Here is a 22,112-nt window from a genome sequence, read left to right as displayed (position 1 = left end):
CTTTTTCACAAAGGCAACATTGTTTCACATAGGGCTGGGATAAATATTGAAATTTATCTTTGAACGTTCGCTAAGAAAATGTTCGAACATTCGAAGCGTCGGTGTTAGGTTTCAAATTACAGGTTTTCTTGTATTTATGCTCATTCTTCTTAAGTTTTATCTTTCTAATCCTATTTAATAAGTTTTGGAAAGTTCACAGCAGCAGTACTGAATGACGCAATTGATAGATTGCAAATGGGCATGTCCACTATACTACAATTGTGCATAGGTAAACACCAACTAATATCTAAATGGACATTTTCCATTCACTTTATAAGGTGTACTTGGTGTAGGCAGGTGGAGCATGACAATAGTACAGCTGGGACGTTAATTACAATGAATAAATGCATTAACTAATGCATCAGTGAAGGAATCAGTTTGCCCATGTAACCAATACTGTCAAGCTGTTATGAAGTTTTTAGTTGATACTTTTGGCAGAAAATACATCACTACTATTGTGTTACTGTATGATTAGTTTGTGTAGGACAATATCCTTATAAGGAGTAACAGAGGATAAGGTTAAGTAGTAGTATGACTTCAATCTTACCATATTTAGTAGTATTATTCCAGTCATGTACACTAACCATTAACCAATCAAATCAATTGTTTACATGTTAGCCTATGTTCATTAAGGACCATCTCCTAAGACCACTTTGTTCACATGCTGTTACACTATAGGTTGCTATGTTCTTCAATCTTACCATACATAACCGGATCTGTGAAAACCTGGCACAATAGCGCAAGCCTAAATTTCCAGTATAAAGCATTGAAAACAATGGGTGAAATATTTGCGCATTATTGAAAATTTTTTGTAAATTTTTTGAACACGTCTTTCTTAGTGAAGGAAGGGACTAATAAAAACCTGGATATCATCCTATTCGCCTACTCATGAGGAGTTGGAAAATCTTTGTTTCGTTGCAGTAGACCCAAGGATACGCAAGTTATGAGCATTTGTTTATGTCACGTCAAAGCAATCGTACGCAATCGATTTTTCTTCACAAATTTCACCTTTGTATGCAGTGAAGAAAGGTGATAGAAGGACAAATATAAATGATTCTCCTATCCATGGCGAACACGATGGTGAAAAATTCACCCCAGTACGACAATTCATTCGTAAGTTAAAACCGATTTAGTAAGCGCCCATAATTCATTTTCCCTGTATACTCCTGTACAAATCGATATTTCTGTTGTTGCTACTTTGTAGGGCTGTAACTCTGAAAGTTATTGGCACATGAGGCTGAAACTTTGCCAGAAGGTACACTTGACTAATTAGATTACAAACATTTATTAAACAGTAATTCGAAATTGTGCTATTGTGTTGGGGGGTTTGCAGATCCGGTCACATATTTAGTAGTAATATTCCAGAACAAATAATCAATGAAATCACTTGTTTACATGTTAGTCTCATAAGAGACCCTGTTCATTAAGGACCATCTCCTCTGAATTAAGACCACTTTATTTTCATACCATTACACTATACGTTGCTATGCTCTTATTAGCCTACCAATTACAGGTTACACTGAGATATTCCATTAGGTACTCAGATATGACCTGTTATGTGATGAAGTGTAGTTTTGTGTTGCACTGATATGCATTTTTTCACATTTACCAATACCGATTATTTGCGTATTCCTGTAACCGATATGTCGATATTAACCGATATTTCTTCAATTCTTCAGAACAGGGGAGGAGGAATATGAAAAAACAACAATGCAAGTGAAAAGGCAAGTTTTCAAAAATAATGCAAAAAAAAAAAAAAACAATGAAAAAATAACAATACAAGTTTTCGCTAACCCCTTTCATGCAATAGGAAGCCAAGTAGTTATAAAGCAGCTTATCAAACATTTTAGTGGGATTCCAGGCCATTTATGAAGAGTGATCAACTTATTGCATGGGTGGTCGATAAATTTACACAGCCTGCTATAGCCTTGCAGCCATATGTTTGCAAACAAACAAGCCTAAAGTTATACAACAGTTACAGCAAATTAATGTTGTACCACTTACTGTTGCTTTCACTACTTTCTTTACTTTCATCTGTTCATTGCTGTCATTAATGATTGATTGTGGGTTTCTGTTAATCGGCAAATTTTTTTACTTCATAACCGATACCAATACTTGTAAAATTAGCTAATATCAGCTGTTATTGATAATTCAACCGATTATCGGTAGTGTAGTTAGTGATGTCCACATGTCATGTGGCTGGTTGTATATAGTGGAGAATATGTGGGGTAGTCCTGTCCCAGGATTTACCTGATACTTATCACCTTGGTAGTGCACAAATGTCCCTATGTATGTTTCTGTGGTGTGAATACAGCAACCAAAGCCTTCACATTCACTGTGGGTGTGCATGCATGAGTGTATGTGTGTGTCTCTGTGTGTGTGCATGCGTGCATGCTTGTGTGTCACTTATTAAATAATAGTTATACGGGCACAATGTGGAGTCTATGAAATCTATAAACCCTCAGGCCCTTAGTAGCGCCCTCGCTTCGCTCGTGCGCTACAGCCCGGGCCTTCGGATTTATAAATTTCATAGACTCCACATTGTGCCTGTATAACTGCTTTAGACTCTATTTCACATTACACTCAGATTACTTACCTCATCCATGGCTGTTTCTGCTGTAGGCTCGGCAAAAGCGGCTGGTTTTCTTGAGATAATACTAGCACCATGGCAACTATGCGTCCTCACGTGACAAAATAATAGCGCTCGTTAAATCACTGCACGTGAACAGTGCGTAGCGATTGGATAAGCCTAGATTTTGAGCATATGTATTATTGTGCCTGAAGGCGTATATTAGAAAACAAGGTGGAGTATATGAGATTTATTACCCACCCAAAACAGCCTAAATAGAGTTTAAATGTAGGGTGCCTATACAATGGAAACTCTCATATCAATATGTACATATATACAGCCTAAAAAGTGGGTTATAGTACATATTGAAGTTTGGATGAGATGAAAGCACAAGGAGGAAGTCTAAAGGTTTCTTCTGTCTAACTACCACTTGGTTGCTAAGTGATAATACATTTTTACAGCCCAGGGGAGTGACCATGAATGCTCTCCTCCACTAGCAATAACAACTTTACATTTCTTAGTTGTAGACATTTCTGGGAAATACACTGAATTTTTCATCAGTGTTCAAACAACTGTAATGATTGCATGAGGAGTGAGCGTTATCGTAAGCTTTGATCCATTACTGCATAATGCTAACCACATCAAAGTCATGCACGTAATTGAACACTGATGAAAATATCAGTGTAGTAGTAGTAGTATATACCAGTTTGCTCAAATAGGTACTATACTGTCACTCTGACTCGTACACTCGAGGTTCATGTCTCCAATATATACAAGTACACAGAAAAATTTGGAATTTTCAACTAGAATAGGGACCATAGCACATCAATAAAAAGTACTGAAACAAGCTGGAGTAGTGCACAATATTAAATCACAGTAAAACAATAAGTTATAGTTATATCCCGGTACGAGGGTGATATCATTGTTATTACACGAGTCCGAGGCGGAGCCGAGGACGAGTGTAATAACAATGATATCATCCGAGTATACGGGATATAACTGTTTTATATCCCAGTGTGCGGGAGTACGCAGAAGTTTACGGATAGTAAATTAAGTTCCGGTTTGAGTTCCTGTCACTGTGCTCAAGATTTCGTCCGAATTGTGTGGAGATTCTACTTCGTAGCCACAAGAGAGACCTTACATACTGCCTACAAACTGTAGCGAAGGGCGGTGTTATGAAGTAGCGGTTCCAGGTACGATTCGCCTTCGTCAGAAATTGGTATAGTGTTGTCGCGTGGTGTGCAAGAGAAAAATAAAGACCAACCAGTGGCTACCATAGTCCAAGATAGAACGATGAAGCTAGAGGAAGTTAGTTCTTCACCATAGTGACCGTTGGGAGTGATTGCTGGAGCGAAAATCGTCACGTACTATTCTTGACATTTGTTAAACTATCGTATTGGTAACTTGTAGTGTTATTGTGTAAAGGATTAACAGTTTCCTTGTAAGATTTAGCTAGTTTTAAGTGCTGTATTGGTGTGTTTTGTATCAATATTTCCTTATTTGGCTCTTTGTTCCATCGGTATACAATGCCATTTGCGGTTATTATGATGTCACGAAAGAGACTGAGTGGCTCCGCAACAGGGTGATAAGTTAGTTATCACTGGGTGATAACTAATATATCGCACAGTAGCAGCGCCGCTCTGTCTAGCTGTATGGTAGTTATAACCCGGCGCGGCGCTTTGATACTCCCACGCACTGGGGTTTAAGAAGTGTTATATCCCTACTGTGCTCTGTGCTCATGATACCATAATGGAAATGCACAGTAGGGATATAACACTTCTTATTGTTTTACTGTGATCTAATATCATGCACTACTCCAGCTTGTTTCAGTACTTTTTATCGATGTGTTATGGTCCCTACTCTAGTTGAAAATTCCAAATTTTTCTGTGTACTTGTATGTTAACTTTTTTTTGTAAATAATTATTATGACTGGTGAACCCACGTATACCGCATCTAAAATGGCACCGTGCACCCCAATTATCGTCTGAAAAGTGAAGTATCCATTACACTTCGTTGTCAGCTTTGTTGAACCCGTTACGCAGCATTTCGAGTTCAAAAAGCACCTCTGCAATCCACGCATACCGAAAGAAATGGTGCCGCGTGCCCCGGTTATATCAATTATCATCTGAAAAGTGAAGTATCCATTACGCTTCGTTGTCGGTTATGTTCAACCCGTTACACAGCAGTATGAATCAAGAACTGTTTGAAAAGCACCTCTACTATATATCAAAATAGCCACTATGACAAATACGGACGATTTCCGTTACGAAGGGAAGCCATCATGTGCTATCATCAAATCGACACTTTTCGCTGTAAGCAAAGATGAATGAGACACAAAGGAGTACACTGGTAAGTCCATGAAGAATGCATTGTACATACTGCAGTATGCCAAAAGGCACTTGTCGGGCTGAAGCAATGTTGAACAGTGAAAAAATCAAGCCCGTAGCCTTAGCCGTTGTTGAGTTACGCTTGTCTGAAGGAATCGGTCAGTCAGTTACTCAATCAGTCACTAGAAAATTCTGTTAAATAAATTATTTTTAAAATTCCATAGCAACTTGTTGAAAGTGTCGCAACCAATTGCTGTGTTTGTTTGTGTTAGGTTGTTTGTGTGTGGGTGGGTGGGTGGGTGGTACGTACATGCATACATGTGTGTGCATGCGTTGTTATCACTTATTAAATTTAGGATGCCTATACCTCTCATCTTGAGATGTACATACAGTTCAAATTAGTCAAGTGGCTTGTTAGTGAAGTTAGGATGAGATGAAAACACAAGGGGGAGTCTAAAAGTTGTTATTTACTGGTTAGGTGGCTTGTTTATTCTACGTAGTAATTATACTAAATACCTCTTGATTGCTAGGGTACATTTCACTATACTGTCACAGTGACTTGTACACTCATGATTCATGTCTCCATGATATATTCTCCCTACAAGATGTTATGATGTCACACACCATGGTATGATATATTCTCCTCATATATTGCCGGAGTATTTGTGTATACCAATTACCTGGGATCCACTGTGTGAATATTTGTACATGTGTTTTGGAAGTATGTAACTCAATGATATTAATACTGTAACAATGATCAAGGTGTTGAAGACATTACAAGACAAGGTACAATCACTTGAAGTAGAGAGGACAGCTGTTGAAATATAGTTCCAACAAGCTGAACAAAGTAAACAGCAACACTCTGTCTAAACAATTCACCTCAGTGTTGGATCACTTCTAGTGTTCTAATGATGGTAAGTGTGTATATTGTGTAGTGCATGTACAGGATGTGACATGTCTATTAGGGATCATGTAAAATAGGGATCATGGAGATTTGGGTTTTCCAAAAATCACCCAACACCAGCTTCATGATATCATCCTGGCAGCACCTGGCAGTATTGGTTAGGTACGTAAGTCACACCCCTAGTCTAAGTGCTGTTCCTTAGTTACAACTTTTCTCAGTGTTCTTATATTGTTCTGTTTCTGTTTTTGTAACTACGTACAGTTGTTATCTAGTGAAAGTGTTTGTGTTTCAAGCTTTTATGTAATGCTCAAGGGGTTAAACAAGCTAGTAAGGTGGTGGCATACTTTGCTCAAAGGTTCTGGTCCCTCTCACTAAACCTGCAAAACTCTGCTTTGCAAGCTGTACTATTAGTGGGTATGCACAAGTGTAACTTGTAGACACCTACAATCAGGTATCAGTTGGCTATAGGATAAACTAATAATGGATATCAATTAAGTGGGAATCAGTACAACACTAGCTCAATTTCTCCATAGGCAACTGTACATTACTCCCCTTAATCACATAGTGGTTTAATTTGCCATACATTAGTCCCAATAGTAGGAGTGCAATTAATCCCAAATCGCACGGCCTTGTTTCTGTAATTGCACTGTAAAGTAGCCAATAAAATAGCAGAATAACAGAAGCCTTTTAAGTGCAACAAGAAAGTGATATAATGAATAGCCAATCAAATAAGCTGACAATAGAAGCCTTTTAAGTGCAACATATGTAGACATTTTGAGTAGCCAATCAGAATTGCTGACACGTGAAGCCTTTTAAGTGCAACAACAAATGATGTAATACAAAGAAGGATGATGCAATCACCTGGTAGAAGTTAATGGCCACACAGAACTGGATAGATGTGTACTACAGGGTGGTCACTATGTGATTAGTAGGCAATCACACGCATTTTCGTGCAATTATGGAATAATTGTACTCGTAACAGCCAAAATTGCACGAGGCGAAAATTGCACTCGGCTTCGCCTCGTGCAATTTTGACTGTTACTCGTACAATTATTCCCTAATTGCACTCAAATGTGTGTGATTACCTATACAAATAACTTGGCCATTTTGTACTCATGATGTCATTGTGGATAAAGTCCACATATACATGGGAGACATTAGTGTGTACCTCAATTTGAGGCCAATTAAAAGTGTTGAAGTGTACGTGTTGTCAGCATCAGGTGGCTATATCACCAGACCCTTGCTGAAAGTTCACCTACGTACTAAGAGTGGAACCATCCTTTGAAATTCCTGGCTAAGTGGCCCATGTACAATTACATACAATACACTATGCTTGCTTTGTATTGGCATGACACAAATCACAAACATAGTTTTAATGTGATCAGTCTATATTGCAGTGTACAGAAGAGGTTGAAGATGATGGAGGACAAGTTACTAGAGAAGAAACACCAGATAGTTATTACATCACTGTAATGAACAGGTATGTACTGTATATTATGTGTAGTGTACATGTGTGTATTGTATGTGTATGTACCAGCATTGAAACCAGGTCGGGTCAACCAGGTCACATTTTCTCCAGGTCATCCGGGTCCGACCCGGTTTACAAATTATCCCGGTCTGACCCTGATGGATCATGCAAGACGAAATCATTTGTTTGACAACATGGAAACTTATAAACGCTAATCACGTAGCTCTTTCGTAAGCCATGCCCACTTATCACGTTACAAACATATGCTCAGCTACACCCATTTATTAGTAAGTGCAGTCTGTAACACAAAACTGTGTCTGTTGCTGTCTGCAAGCTTATGTGGAGCCACGCCCACTAATTGATTATTGTACGAGTTGTATATAAGCTAGTCTTGCAGCAGGGTAAGTACTTTTGTGAGCCACACCCACTTTAATAGATTGGGAAATTGTAATACTAGGTATGCATGAAGCCACACCCAATTGCTGTCTGTAAACTCACAGTAGCTACGTGGAACCAAACCCACTGACTGATTTTAAATTATAAACTTTAATACCGGCTTACTCTATATTACATTACTACTCGTTTACTCAACACGAATCGAACGTTCAAAATGTAGCCTCACTCGCTCGAGACTACCCAAAACATAGCTCTTATCGCATGCCTTGGCTTTATTTATTCCGGTTCACATCCGGGTCAGTGGGTCATCCGGATCAGCAGTAGTGACCCAGTTTCAACGCTGGTATGTACATACATGATATACTATTTGTATCAGTACTGTATAGTAGGGAGAGTGATGGTTTGCTCCCACCAAACAAACAAATAACAAACTAAACACCATATACAGATGTACACTGTATTGTTCCAGTCTATAAATGCATGAAATGGCTTTTTCCCAGTGAGAGTTGCAAAAATCTGCAAAATTGTGGATATTTCTACTAGACTGACACTCTCTGTTGCATCTAGAAAGCACTACAGTATAAACTACGACGTGCCCAAGAGAAGATTGTTGCTTGCAATTGAAAAGTGGCATTCCGAAGGAATACAGTGCACTTGTGCAAATGTTGCTACTTTCGTATCTCATATTTTTTTGTATCCCTGGAAGCATTTATTTTTCAAAAGTGCCTATGGCTTTACCCTGGGTGACCAAGTAAACATAATTCAGCTAAGCATAGGGTGGAGCTATTTTCACTAATACAATGAAGTCAGGTTGAGGTGGTAAGTTGTGTACTTGCACTTTAAAATAAAACACAATATGTTTAAATTTTATGTACTACTACAATGATTGGGTATAAAGGTACAGACAGTAGACAGACAAATACATGGAAGGGAAAACTGAGTAATTTTGTAACCTATTATATAATTAGTGATCAATTGTTACAACAAATCATCACCTGATGATGTGCAAATTTAATCCTTACATTACCCATACCACTGATATACTGACATTTATGGATTAAATTTAGATAGTGTAAGCAACCAATTAACGGAATGTTTATCCCCGCCACACGTCCCTTCTCGTAAGAACATTCCTGGAGCACAATTTTAAGCGGAGGTATTCCACTTGATTTCATCTTCCTGTGTACAAAGTTTGGTATCAAAAGGTGCTTCTCCTGACCGGTAATGGCTGAAAACGTGAAAAGTTGTAGTAACCATGTATCAGAACCACTCCGGAACTCCATAGGCTTGCGTGTTTCACTTATCAGACAATAGTGCAATGACTGGTCATGGCCTTGCACTGGAACCTCACAAAAATCTGAAAAAAATCCTGTATATTTATGAAGGTCTAACCGACTAATTTCAGCACGTCAGATCGTGTGATGTATGAGCTACAATTTTGTTGTTGTAAAAAATGCACACATAAATTGCTTGATAATTGAACACACAATGGTCCTTTAAGGGCTCTATAGTATTTAATAGTGGAACAACTAGCTCCCAACCAACTGTACATCCTTCTGTTGGTTCTGTCCTTGATCTCTTGGTGGGGAAAGCATGGTGGCATACGTACTTGAACTTCAGTCGTGGAGATGAATATTAAGTTTCTTACACTTCTCAACAGTTGGCCAGATGGCAAGACACTATTTTGGACTACATTCTCACCAATCTCTGCCTTCATTACAGCCACCATGTCATCATAAATTATGCCAGTTCAACTGGCAAGTTCGACACTAGCTGTACCATATTTTTCTGTGGAAGCTCCAGTGACTGCTGCTTTGATCATGGCTTGTCTTTTTCCTTTATTGTTTGGTGACTAACATTGAAGTAGAAATTAACAGTAGACTGCCATGGGCTTTCAAAGTGATGAAGAAAAAGTGCCAGGCTGAACTCGCTTCTGAAAACAGCCCCAAATCTACAGCACGGAAGTTATACAAACAGTTAATCTTTGTCCATTCCTTTATCAGTAGAATTACAACCTTTAACAAACAACACACTCTTTGTCAACCATGCCTCTTCTTGGTACCATGGAATTCCTCCGTTTTTATTAGTATAATACCTGTCCGATAATTGAAGCATGTATTTCCGATAATTGAGCCCATCCGATAAATGGTTGCTTATACACTATTCATAGTATCTATAGTTTCTTCACTTTATTGTAACAGTCCCCACTAGACTGCAAAATAATTTTTCTTCCACTTGTGTTTTGCATATAATTATGTCAGATGTATTTGTTCATTACTTGTTGTCCACAGTACAATGGTCATCACTAGCAATAGAAGACACTAAAATCAACTCAATTCCATCAGCACCAACATTGTCACTACCTGCTCAGAAGAAGAGACATAGATGAAAGGTACATGTACATTAACTTTTATGTTTTTCTTCATACTATTATAACACTTTACAGAAGGTCACACACAGACCACATTCTACTCTACTTGTTCCACTATACACTATAGAGCAAGATGTGCCGTTTGTAGTAAAGAGGCAAATCTACTGCTGGTATATAAACTGTAATGATACAAATATTTTTTTCACTTTAAAATAATTGTACGCAACTTTTTCTATTTCAATGTTATAATTATTATTATTATTCAGAAATAGAATTTGCAAACTAGTCAATATTTTGCTTAGCAATGTCACAAGACAATATCATCACAGGGGAACACCCAGGTGGTTTCATTATGTAAAAAATAATTTACACATAATTGGAATGTTAATCAGAGATCCACCATGAAAAAGGGTCAACAGGACACACTTCATACCCAGTAAAGCAATGTTTTTTTAGAACATTGTGCCAACATCACTTTAGTATTAGTGCTATTTGGAATAATCTTACATTCACAGCCACAACATCTGCTATACCCTGTATGTACAATGCTCCAGCTAATGGTCAGGCAACAGACAATTTCTGGACAAATTAGCCAATGTCTGACCATAATTGTATTTGGCAGGACATAATGTCCTATCAAAGGAGCCCAAAAATCCCAGAGTGTGCATATTTGGTTTACTGTTTACTAAAGCAGGAGCTTATAAGGGCTGAAGCTCCTGCTATATAGTAGCTGTCTCTTGGTTGCTAGGAGATTAAACATTAAAGCCATCTAAGAGAGTAACCACAAATGTACCAATGCCCTGTACAGAAACCTCACAAAATCATAATAGTGTCTCAACACATCATGTTTATGGCTAGAGTGCCTTACATCAAAGAATGCCTACTACAGGCAGTGTTATAGGCCACCTGTGTCCACACAATTAAGTGTAATGTGTCCAGCCAAGTTTGGATTTGTCCTGGCACTTAAGAATTCTTATTGGGAGCACTGATGTATAGCATTGGAATTTGGCTTAATACTGAAATGGAACTTTTTAATTGAATAAATGGGCTGTATCATTGTTATACTGAGATATTAAGCCATATTTTATTAAGCCACAGATATGTCACAAGACAAAGAACCAGAAGTACTGTTACTAGACATTTTACAATGGGAAAGGTAGTGAAAATCTAATGTGCAGGTGGCAATACCAAGCTTTATCTCCTTTTCAACTTTAGGGAGTGTATAAACTGTGGAATGGAATACTGGAATGGTGGATGGAATTTTTTAAAGTTCAATATCATCTTTTACATCCAAATAAGTACAACTCCTCCCCTTGTGTAAGCAAACAAATAGGATTCCCCTTGAAGTCAGCTCTTAGCATAATTCACCTCACCATAGACAAAGTTTACCAATATTTTGTAGTGTAAAGTCAGTTATGAACATACACAGCATACCAAGAAGACTCCTGACTTAACCCTTGTTCCCAAATGATAAAAAGTTAGCTAGCTAGCTGAGTACATGAATGCATTGTAAAAGTACATTCACTGTACAATGAAGTATTCATTTATTATCAACTTTACCAGGAGGGCGAACACAGAAGGCAGAGCCTGTATGAGGTGTTTACCACTAACCTAGGAACCTAAGCGAAAATCATTGGGAAAAGTGAAATGCGACTATCTTGTAAGCATTTACAATGAGCCTTTTCCACAATTATGTCAGAAAACAAAATTTAAGCTAAAGTTCATTGTGGCAGTGCCATGTTGTACACTGAACTGAACCTTCAGACAGTTATAAAGTATTGAGTTATAAGTCATACAAGTGTTGTGGTGAGGAAAAGTATGCCGACTTCAAAGGGAATCCTATTTATTTGCTTACTTAAGGAGAGGAGTTGTACTTATTTGGATGTAAAAACTGATATTGAACTTTAAAAAATTCCATTCCACCATTCCAGTAGTCCATTCCACTGTTTATACACTCCCTCAACTTTATAGTGTTCCAAGCTTAAGATTACTTGAATGTTCTGCTGGAAAACAACTAATTGTGTAGTTGCTTGTAGCTCAACTTGTAGTGCTTCACAATATCAAAGCTCACTGGCTTCATTATGCTTCACTGAAATAAGATTAGTTCGGTTTGTTTACAAAGCTGGGTTAGCAGTACCATGAAACAAACAATGGTATCAATGCTACACTTTCCTGAATCACTTCTCTACCTGGTAGGGATAATATCTCATGCATATCTTGCCAGTGGTGCCATTGCAATTGGTCAATTTACTGTTTATATATAAGTGTGACAACTTGTGACAAATCACTTTGTTTACAAATAATTCTATTCCTACTGTCTAAAAGTATTATAAAGAGACTTCTGATAGTTAAATCAAGTGTTCCTGGTCCTTTTCTTCAATTAAATGCCATGTATCATTGTCTAAGACTTAGTTGTAACCACTGTAGCACCAGAACAAATCACCCCATTTGTAGTGTCCCTGAAATCACTACATGGTCTGATAAAATCATCCATATCTCCTAGCAGAAAGAAGCTTTGGTTGTGAAATTTCACAGCAAGAAGGTTTAATAGTTGCTTTATCCAAATGTGCAAAAAAATATTGCTGAAATTTTTAATTGAGTTTTCCTGCAAATTTTGCAGGATGATTTTCCAAAATTGGGTCACATGTGATTGTGGGTTTAAATTGCAATCACATGAGAAGATGTTAAACAGAGTACCAGTGGTGGGAGTTGTTTAGGATGATGATATTCTGGTCGATTATTCTACTGTTCTGTGTTTGATGTGATTTTGTGAGTATTAATACTGAGAGGAATTCTAACAAAGGAAAGTGCAGGTGTGAGCTGTGACCAGTCTCTGAAGCACTTTGTGTTAAAAGCATAACAGGAATATTACCTGGTGAGGGGAGTTGATAAAGGTGAAAGTCCAGTCATATCTACATCACATGATGCAAACTGGACATACATGGCAGATGAGTATAGCTATGTTAAGTCATCCAGTAGTTAATAAGCTGCAGTTACAGCAGTGTATAGGTTTAGCTAGGGGCAATACACTTTAACCAATACTAATTGTGTATGATGAATACTTGTTTTTGAGCCCTCATGAATGTGGACTCTGCATACACTTTGCTAACTACAGGGAGTTAAGGGTAGATTCATGCACACAAAACTATTCAGATATTGGAAAGTCTGGCTTCACATACCTGTTCACATAAGAATATCCTAGATCTCAGGCCTGCCAACCCTCATGGATTTACCGTGAGACTCACAATTTCACTACCAAATTCAAGGTCCCACAAGCAGTAACTCTAAACCCACAAATTTTTAGTTAAGCCTACCAATTCTCATGGGTCATCACTATAAAACTCACGATTTCTTTCAAGCTCAGGCCAGAGTCAAAGCTCTCAGGATTCCCCAAGCAAAATGCCCTTTTCCAACCTGTTCCAGTTCTTGAAGGATTTCCCCAGGTATAGAATTGTGACACAACTAATAATAGAGGCAAGATCACATGATTATAAAGGCGGGAATTGTTGCAAGAACTCACCTTTGGTCTTCTATTTAATTGGAGAGTATTTGGAGCAAGAACTGGAGTTGATTTTAAGCAGTCAGAACTCTGATCAGAATATACCAACCCTGAAGTGCTTAATTGGTTTGCACATTACACAAGAGGCAAGAACACTTGCTTTCATGGGTTTGTAGTTTATACAAATGGTACGTACTATGTGTTTGGTTAGTATTTGTGATCGGACCTGCGAAAACAGGGCATGTGGACACAAACTACATCCTGTTATGCTACAGGTCATATCTCAGTACTGGAACAGAATATTTGCATTCTGTAACTTGCATCATAAAGCCACTGGATTAAATGCTTACTAAGACCTGAAAATTGCCACCATGGCATTTTGGTAAAAAGTTATGAGTGATGAAAGTTTGAAAAAGTAAGTAAAAATCATGTGCCCACGTGCACATGCCCTATTTTCACAGGCCCAGTCACATTTTATTTGCTTTCAGCCTCTAGGATGAAACTAATACATCTCTAAGTCATCACATGATATTATAAGCACCTAGTGGCTTATATTGAGAATGTTCCATATCCAGTCACATGTTACAATTTCACAGCAATAAAGAGCATGGATATAGTGTGACTGAATTTTGGAAAATCACCCATATGGGTGCATTTGACACTTAAAGTTTTTAATGACCAAATAACAAGCTTTATAGTGCAAATCTACTCGTTGATGGTTTTAAGCCATTCTCAATACCTTAAATTCTAATTATTTCATGCGCACCCATATGGGTGAATTTCCAAAATTCGGTCACATAGTATATTCTATGTAGTAGCTACTATCTATGAAAAGAGTAACTGTTTCAACACATAGTGGCTTCCGAGTAAGTACATTTAGCTAGTGAAATAAGACTCATATGCACACATTTACTGCAGGTCTAGCTATTCCAAGCATAGACTAGTGACACACAACATGTTTTAAATGCTAATCCAAGGGGTAGTCACTTCAATACAGTCTGTTGAAACACTTGTGACTGGGGTCAAGATTCAATCAAGCAATCAAGGGTGTTTTGTACAGTGAATCAACCAATCAAGATGTCCACAAAAGGGATGATAAAGCACCTTTGAAAGTTAACTTTTAGCATACACGAGGATTTACTAGTATTTTACAGTAGACTATCAAGAATCAAGGCTCTTTTATAGGTGAAATCAAGTGACCAAGGCAAAGTTTCGACAATCAAAATTCTCAGTGATTCCGGTTGCAAGTGTATCAACTGGCAGTATGGAAGTGACTACCACTTGCCATATGAAGATGGGCATGTGTATAATTGCATGGCAAAGGTGGCCTACCTGCCCATTGTATGGGCATGGCGGCTGTGCTGTGTCTGCCTATAATAATGTGCAGATACTGTGGATGTAAAGACCAAGTTTAAAATTAAAGGTTTTTCTGTCTCCTAGGCTGGCAGGCTGAGATCTACCCTTGTCGCCTAAGCCTGAACCCCCTTTGAAATTTCTAGATCCGCCATTGATTTATATAATTAATAAGCACAAACTACAAAAAGTTGAAAACAGCTAGCTATGCAAAATTATACACAAATTTACCAGTGCAACTGTAATTTAAATTGAGTGAACATGTATCTTGCGTAACTAACCTGGCGCACAAGTGATATCATAGAACCCAGGGACGGTGGAGCAGGCCAAAGAGTAAGGGGGCCAGGCTGCCAGGCCAGCTGTAAGTTGAAGACCAAAAAAAGTCACAGCCTGCTGACAATAGCTGCTCTCCACCAATTATATCTCCTTATTACACATTCGTAGCTAAGTAACTTGCTACACTGCTTCTCTGAATACTGTGACTGCTCTATTAGAGTACCCAGATCCTCACTGTTCTATTAGAGTATCTCGATCTTTTCAATTCTTGCAAACAGTGGAGCATCAATCAGAACAATTGAGCAAGGTAAGAATCTTGGGGGCTTGCACTTCATTTTCAGCAGTGGTACAAAATCGTTTCTGCACATCAATCGCTCTATAAAGTTTATCACTTATTAAACAGTCTTAGATCAACATAACAAGCCATTAGAATTAAGTGTCCAGCTGTCGCGTAAAGAGTTATACACTGATAACTAACATTACATAAATATTTGATTTAAACAATATTAGGCCCCTATTCGGTGATTATTAGTTTCTCATCCAGCCTTTCTAATTATTATGATGCGGGCGGGAGGGTATTACCATTATGCCATTATTTTATAATATTAACACACTGATGTACAGACCTTGTCCAAATTGTCTTTCTTTCTTACTACAAACATTTCCTTCACCAGCTGATTCTACTTTTCGTTATCGCCAACTGTTTTTAGACAGTCAACTGAAAGCCTGCTTTGATGAAGTCGATAGAACACGATTGCAACTGGCACTGCAGCAATTTGCTAAGGAAAACAACAGTTCTCCTGGCGATACATAGCGCATTGTAGCGTTCATCAACCAAAAATTATAACAGTTTGGTATCAAGTGTTCTTCTGAGCATGCACAGAGTAAATAATGGCTTACCATGTGGTAGCTTAAGAAGGATGCGGGCGGTGGATGAGAAACTAATAATCACCAAATAGGGGCCTTATTATGTATTTGCAGCTGCTGCTGCATAGATCATCTAATGCCACTGATGAAGTCCATAACAGTGCCAGCACTTCTGAAGGTACCGTATAGCGGAAAATTTTGGCAGGAGAAAATTTTGGCAAATTTAGCGAGTATGCATGGATTCGCCAAAATTTTATTCGCCATTTTTATAAACACTGAAAGTGCAGTAGACGCTGTTCATCGGTGAGTGAATTAATTTATTCTGTTAATACTGTTACAGCGGTGAGTGGTTATTCTTTCGCAAGTATCCACAGCCAGTATTAGACTAATAGCTCAGGCAGATGGGCAATTCACCAGCTCAGTGCCCATCATGTGCAAATGCCTTGCCTCGCTTGCCACATGCCAGCGCTCCAGTCTCGATTACTGACTTTGCACGTTGTTTTTATTTCAGCTAGCTATTTACATAACAGTGCGTCGATTCGAATCAGAGGCATTGAACTGTAGACATCGCAAAGCTTCGTCGCCAACGCTGTCAGATTAAAATTGCGTGGGCAAAGTAATGCCATGCATTCGCCAAAATATTATTCGCCAATTTCTGCCAATGATCAATTCGCCAAAATTTTCTCCCGCCAAAATTTTCCGCTATACGGTAGTACTCCCAAGCAGTGTATCCTGTGTGGAAGTAAGGATAAGCGAATGACACAGTATGGCAACTGGGGATCAAAGGAGCAAAAATTTCTCTTGCTCCATTTAGACTCACCCCCTACTGACAGCAGTTCCATATGTAAGTCTCACTTCATAGAGGCTCAACGACACCACAATGACCCTTACTTTATGCCAAAGTGGAAATCCAAATCACCAAGACCTGTTAGAAAGTGCAGTAATCCAAAGTGTAATGAGCCACTTCAAGCAAAACTTATCAAACCTGCATTTGTTATTTCCAATGAGCTTGAGAAGCTGTTAGGGGTAAGTCCATCAGTAGATAAACCGATTGTATTATGTCAGCACTGTTATAACACACTATATCGCCAGTTTCATACACCTAATCCCTGTGCTTCTTGTGGGGCTACACCAAAAGGGAATAAAACATTTTGTCTACATAGCCCAAATGCTTCAGCTGTAAGCAAACATATAACAATATACAGCTGGAATAGCCATGCACCTTTAAGACAATGACTACATATACACTACCTGTTACAAAATGCACTGCAGTGTAATTAAATCACTGGAAAGGGAACAAAATGGGTCGGATGATGATTCAATAGCAATTTGGAAGCACACGTGTGAGAACACAGCAGATACTGTAACTAAGCCAACAGTTGCTGCTGTTCTGTATGTTGCTAAGCATCTGTTAGTAGGAAAGGCACCTTGGGTTTGTAGGATATTTTTGGAGTCTTATGGGTTGACTGACAGTGGCAATGTTAATTCACTAGTACTGTCCCTGGAGTTAGGTGAAACCAGTGTACAGTTTTCATCTAGGTGGCTGTTACATCAGCTAATAGTTTATCTGGAATCATATTTACTTTACAAATGCGTACACAAAAAAATTGGCACCGTACTTTACCATAGTGGGGTAGATCCCATCATCAGTCTTTCATGGGCCTTAAGTACATTGCAGGCAAGCAATAGCTGCTACAATGAACCTGCTAAGCATGATAAATCACTGCTAAGCAAGGAGCAAGTACTAACTTACGCAGGGTGCATTGTCAATGACATGGTACATGAGGAGAACAAGAAACAGTCATTTGCCAGCTCACTTATCAATCAATCACAATTTAGAATATCTTAATGTCTCCAGAATGTAAATCCACTCTTAGTCAAGTTTCTTTTGACAGCCACCAGTACAGCACGTGAACGTCAACACTGCCATATAAGTGAACAGACAAAATTAGCATGTACCTTTTTTTTAAATATGCCTTTTACAATTTAGCACCAACACGAAACAACCAACCATCTTTCACCATCTGCTTTCTGATGTAGTTGAAGTATGCAGTGGTTCACGCCAGTTGATGAGAATTCTAAACAGACTTGGTTGTGTCAGCTCACCAGACACTCACAACAGGTTTGTCACTGGACATGCCCAGCTGAAGCATCAGACTAGCATATGAAACAAAATCTCTCCAAACATTTTCACAGTAGCATCAGTGGACAATTTTGACATGCTTCAAAGTTATTTACTGTGGGGATCAGCAACGTAGCTTTCATGGAACAACAGTTGCAACTGGTCCAACCTGATCCAAAAATGGCATATTCAGTAGTCAAGGTAACAGCATGTCCATCAATAAACTAGTTGAAGATTCTACAGTGAGTGGTGAAAACAGTGAATCACAGATGGTAAACATTAACAATTCTACATCAGTAAGTAACATTACAATTACAAACACAAACCTACAAATTCCGTTACAAGAAGATCCAGATCAGTGCACTACTAGAAAGCAACACCATCTAGACAGACTATCGCCATCTAACTCTCCTCACAAGCTAGGAAAAGTGGGACCAAAACGTCCAAGAACAATTCCCATTAAGAATCTATGTAAGTCTTTACATGAAGCGGTTTCTACTCCATTAGCAGTACTGTCTGTAGTACTCTCACAATTGAAAACTTTAAATAAAGAAAATTCTGAAGAAAAGAATGAGCAAGATGCATTAAAAACCAAACTTCAATCATATATTGTTCAAAAGTGTATATGTGACTATTATCCTGAGACAATAACAAATCATAGATTGAACAATTGGCCTTCAATGACAACACAATAAAATTTTGGTACCAGTTTGTATTCATAGATTGTTTTAGCTACTTGTCCTTATACCTGGCAATCAGAAGCAGCAATTGGAATTTACGTTTATCCAGCCTTAAAATAATGAGTCCATTATTTTCAGCATTTAACAGGGACTTTTATGAAAGAATTATACCTTACCATATAGCTGACATTGAGAGCTTTCCGTCAGAAGTTTTGCAGTGCCTTAGAAATGGTGGTTTTACTGTCAGTATGTCTGGACGCAGGCGGTGTACTATTGCACTAGACGAAGCACACGAAATGTGTATAAACAAGGACCTGAAAGCTGCTGTTACACATCCCACAAAGTCAAACCTTCAGAAACAAAACATTATTTTTAACTACCACATTAAGGCTTATAAGAATATCATCCATGAGTTATTTCCAGAAAGAAAGAGTAATCAACCACCTACAAACGCCATCTTAGACAGTACCCCACAAATCTACCAAAGTAAGGGAAATGTCAAGCAAATGTGTTCCCTTGTTAGAACTAATAATTTATTGACTATAACACCATCACACAATAGAGGAATTTTAAATGTTTTTAGTGGAGAAAAAGCTACCCTTGAACAAGAAACGGACATGCTGAACTTTCATCAAATTGGCACACAAGCTTATCTTGACCATATAGAACATCACATTACACCAACCAAGTTTCAGTAAAAGCACCACTGAGACAACATAGACTGTTGACGATGAAATCTGCAAAATGTAAAGCCAAGAGAAGAAATCCAAAAGAGCAAGAACAGAAGTATTTAATAAAGTGCCTGCATTGTCAGTTAGCATGGTGTAAACACTCAAATTTACAATATGATACATTGAATACTCAGTTTTCAGTGTTACCTCGGGCTATTGCAGATGAAGATGGATACCCTCATAAGGCCAGTAAGAGTAAATGGACTGGTAAATTAACTAGTAGGTATATATCAGCTGATCCTCCAGTTTTTACATCCTACCTACCCTTATCCCCACAGGTTGTTATAATTGATGCCATGTTTATAATTAACACCCGGCCACTACGTCAAACAAAGACTATTTTACATTATACCAAACTGCTTTTTAATCAATCTGTTTTGTCCCACTATAAGGCTTATGCTGACGAAGTGCACTTGATATTTGATAAGCCTGGACGACAAAAATTTAATCCTAAACAGTTTGAGCAACACAAGAGGTCCTTACAGCATAAAACAATCAGCGAGCATCAGCTCATCTCATTCATGCACCAATCAACTACACCTAGTGGGTGGCAAATTTTTTTGGAATGCAGACAGTGCAAACGATCAATTGTTGAGGCAATCGGTCTGTCAATAATGCAACAAGGCAGATTCTTGTTAAAGAACCACCAACGTTTAGTGGTTGCTGGCCGCTTCACAGGAAATAATGAAGATTTAGCTTGGATCATATGTGTAGATGAAATTATAGCAGATAGCCTATCACAGTATTACTCAAATGCAGAAGAAGCAGACCACAGGATCTGGAGGCACGCCACACAGTCTAGTGCCAACAATATTTTAATATACTCACCAGACACAGATGTTTATTAACATTGGTCTACACCTTGTAAGTCAACCACCAAAGAACTATATCATTCAACTAAATGTACCACACTCATCAGACACGAAGTATCTTTCTATGAGTAACCTGAAACTGCATTTATGCATGACCCTGATCTAAGTATTGTGCCCAAAGAAAATCTCGGAGCCATTATGCAAACACTTTTTATTAGTACAGGATGTGATTATATATCATATTTTAAGACATTAGGTAAAGCTACTATCCTTAACATATTTTTTCAACATGCAAAGTTTATAAGTGGAAGAGACATGCCAGGTAAGTTATTTGACACCAGTAGGACTACGAAGGACAGTGAATTTTTATCCTTTGTAAGACTCAGTTGTGGGCACATACTACTTCAAAAAAAATCTATCTGCATTTAAAGCTATTAATGACAGCCACCAGGTTCCATTTCACCTTTACAATTCCATAGACTCCACCTTACCTAGTAGAAATAAACACGAACTTTGGCTAACAGAAATCTGTGAAGTGGTAAGTGGAGAATACTGAATGAAGAAGACAGAGTTCCATCTATCATGGCGCCGTGGAGACATTGGCTCCGTTCATGCTGGACTAGTCAGTTGTGACATAATTCATCAGAAGATGTGTACACATCATTGCCAATACCTGAAGAAAGTGGCTGGAATAAATCACATGATGGGTACACATTTGACTGGGAAGCTCCTGAAATACAGAGTAGAGTTCAAGAGTCAGTAGACTTTTTGATGAAGGGGTGTAGCTGCAAAAAGGACTGTAGAACAGCTAATTGTGGTTGCAGGAAGAGAGGCATTGTGGACCAGCTTGTTTGTGTCAAGAATGCCGGTTCTAACCTACAAACTGAGACTCCTATTACCAACATAGATGATGAAGACACAAACAGTGACAGTGAAGAACATGAAACCAAAAACAGTGATTTAGATGTAGAAGAGTACAGTGTAGAAGAAGATATTATAACTGAGGACTTTCTAGATACATGTTATGACATAATATAGGTACAGTACATCTACACCTAACTTGTAAACAATGGAACAAATTTGTTTTGCAGTGTGCGATTGGCTAATTTTACTTACATGTATTACTGATACCCAGCACAACGTTTCTGCGAAGTCCAATTCACTGTACCACTTAGCCTATCTTCTTTATTCGCTGGATTTTCAGCATGACAACGACATTACGCAATTCAACTTTCTACTCGAGTCAGTGCGAGACGATTTCTTCCTCAGCAGAAAAGGAATCAGGTTAGAAAACAAACTTCTTTTCTTGCATTTTCCGACTTAAATGCTTCAAAAAATAGTAAGAAATATTCACACTACGAGATACATTACCGCCCATATCCATCCGCCTGCCATTCACGTGAAATTCATCGCTGGGCGTGGCGCGTATCTAAAAGCAACTCTCCTTCCGCTGCTTATGCTTCATACAACATGGCGAAAAGAAAGGTTAGACTTTTACGTAACTCTAATAGTAAATGTTTGTACAGTATTTGTGCAAGGGATAGCCTGCGTGCAAAAATATGTGTAGCTCAACAAGTACAGGGTGAAGTATAATAATTCACTCCAGAATCATTCTATTGATCATACGTTTGATCATACTATTATTATTATTATTATCAATTTTGTCAAAAGACCGGGTTGTACAAAAGGACAAGCCTG

At 38.2% G+C, this 22,112-nt stretch overlaps 2 long non-coding RNA genes across 18 annotated transcripts in view; one reads left to right on the top strand and one right to left on the bottom strand.

Annotated features, from left to right (window-relative positions):
• LOC136257944 (uncharacterized) overlaps positions 1-10,380 on the top strand; it is a 29,499-nt gene extending 19,119 nt beyond the window's left edge. For 2 of the 6 annotated variants that reach the window (XR_010702417.1, XR_010702414.1), the window contains exons 10-14: positions 5,698-5,849; positions 5,901-6,001; positions 7,237-7,319; positions 9,995-10,095; positions 10,150-10,380. This is a non-coding gene — a long non-coding RNA (uncharacterized lncRNA). The remainder of the gene's footprint in view (positions 1-5,697; positions 5,850-5,900; positions 6,002-7,236; positions 7,320-9,994; positions 10,096-10,149) is intronic. The other 4 variants (XR_010702418.1, XR_010702413.1, XR_010702415.1 and 1 more) reach the window with 3 other exon arrangements.
• On the bottom strand, positions 7,115-21,902 carry LOC136257945 (uncharacterized). 12 transcript variants are annotated; one of them, XR_010702428.1, is made up of 9 exons: positions 21,531-21,899; positions 18,518-18,749; positions 18,081-18,428; positions 17,823-17,992; positions 17,689-17,772; positions 17,321-17,636; positions 16,890-17,195; positions 8,699-10,066; positions 7,115-7,273 (listed from the first exon to the last, which is right to left on the bottom strand). It is a non-coding gene; the product is annotated as an uncharacterized lncRNA (long non-coding RNA). The 12 variants fall into 12 exon arrangements; XR_010702422.1 differs by having other exon boundaries at positions 7,116-7,273; positions 16,890-16,994; positions 17,055-17,195; positions 17,823-18,428; positions 21,531-21,898; XR_010702429.1 differs by having other exon boundaries at positions 17,819-18,428; positions 21,531-21,900.
• Positions 21,903-22,112: the final 210 nt, after the last annotated feature.

The sequence above is a fragment of the Dysidea avara genome, chromosome 6 (genome assembly GCF_963678975.1).
Source record: "Dysidea avara chromosome 6, odDysAvar1.4, whole genome shotgun sequence".
NCBI lineage: Eukaryota > Metazoa > Porifera > Demospongiae > Dictyoceratida > Dysideidae > Dysidea > Dysidea avara.
The sequence above is the reverse complement of the archived record's forward strand: the minus strand, read 5'-3'. Positions and strand labels throughout refer to the sequence as shown.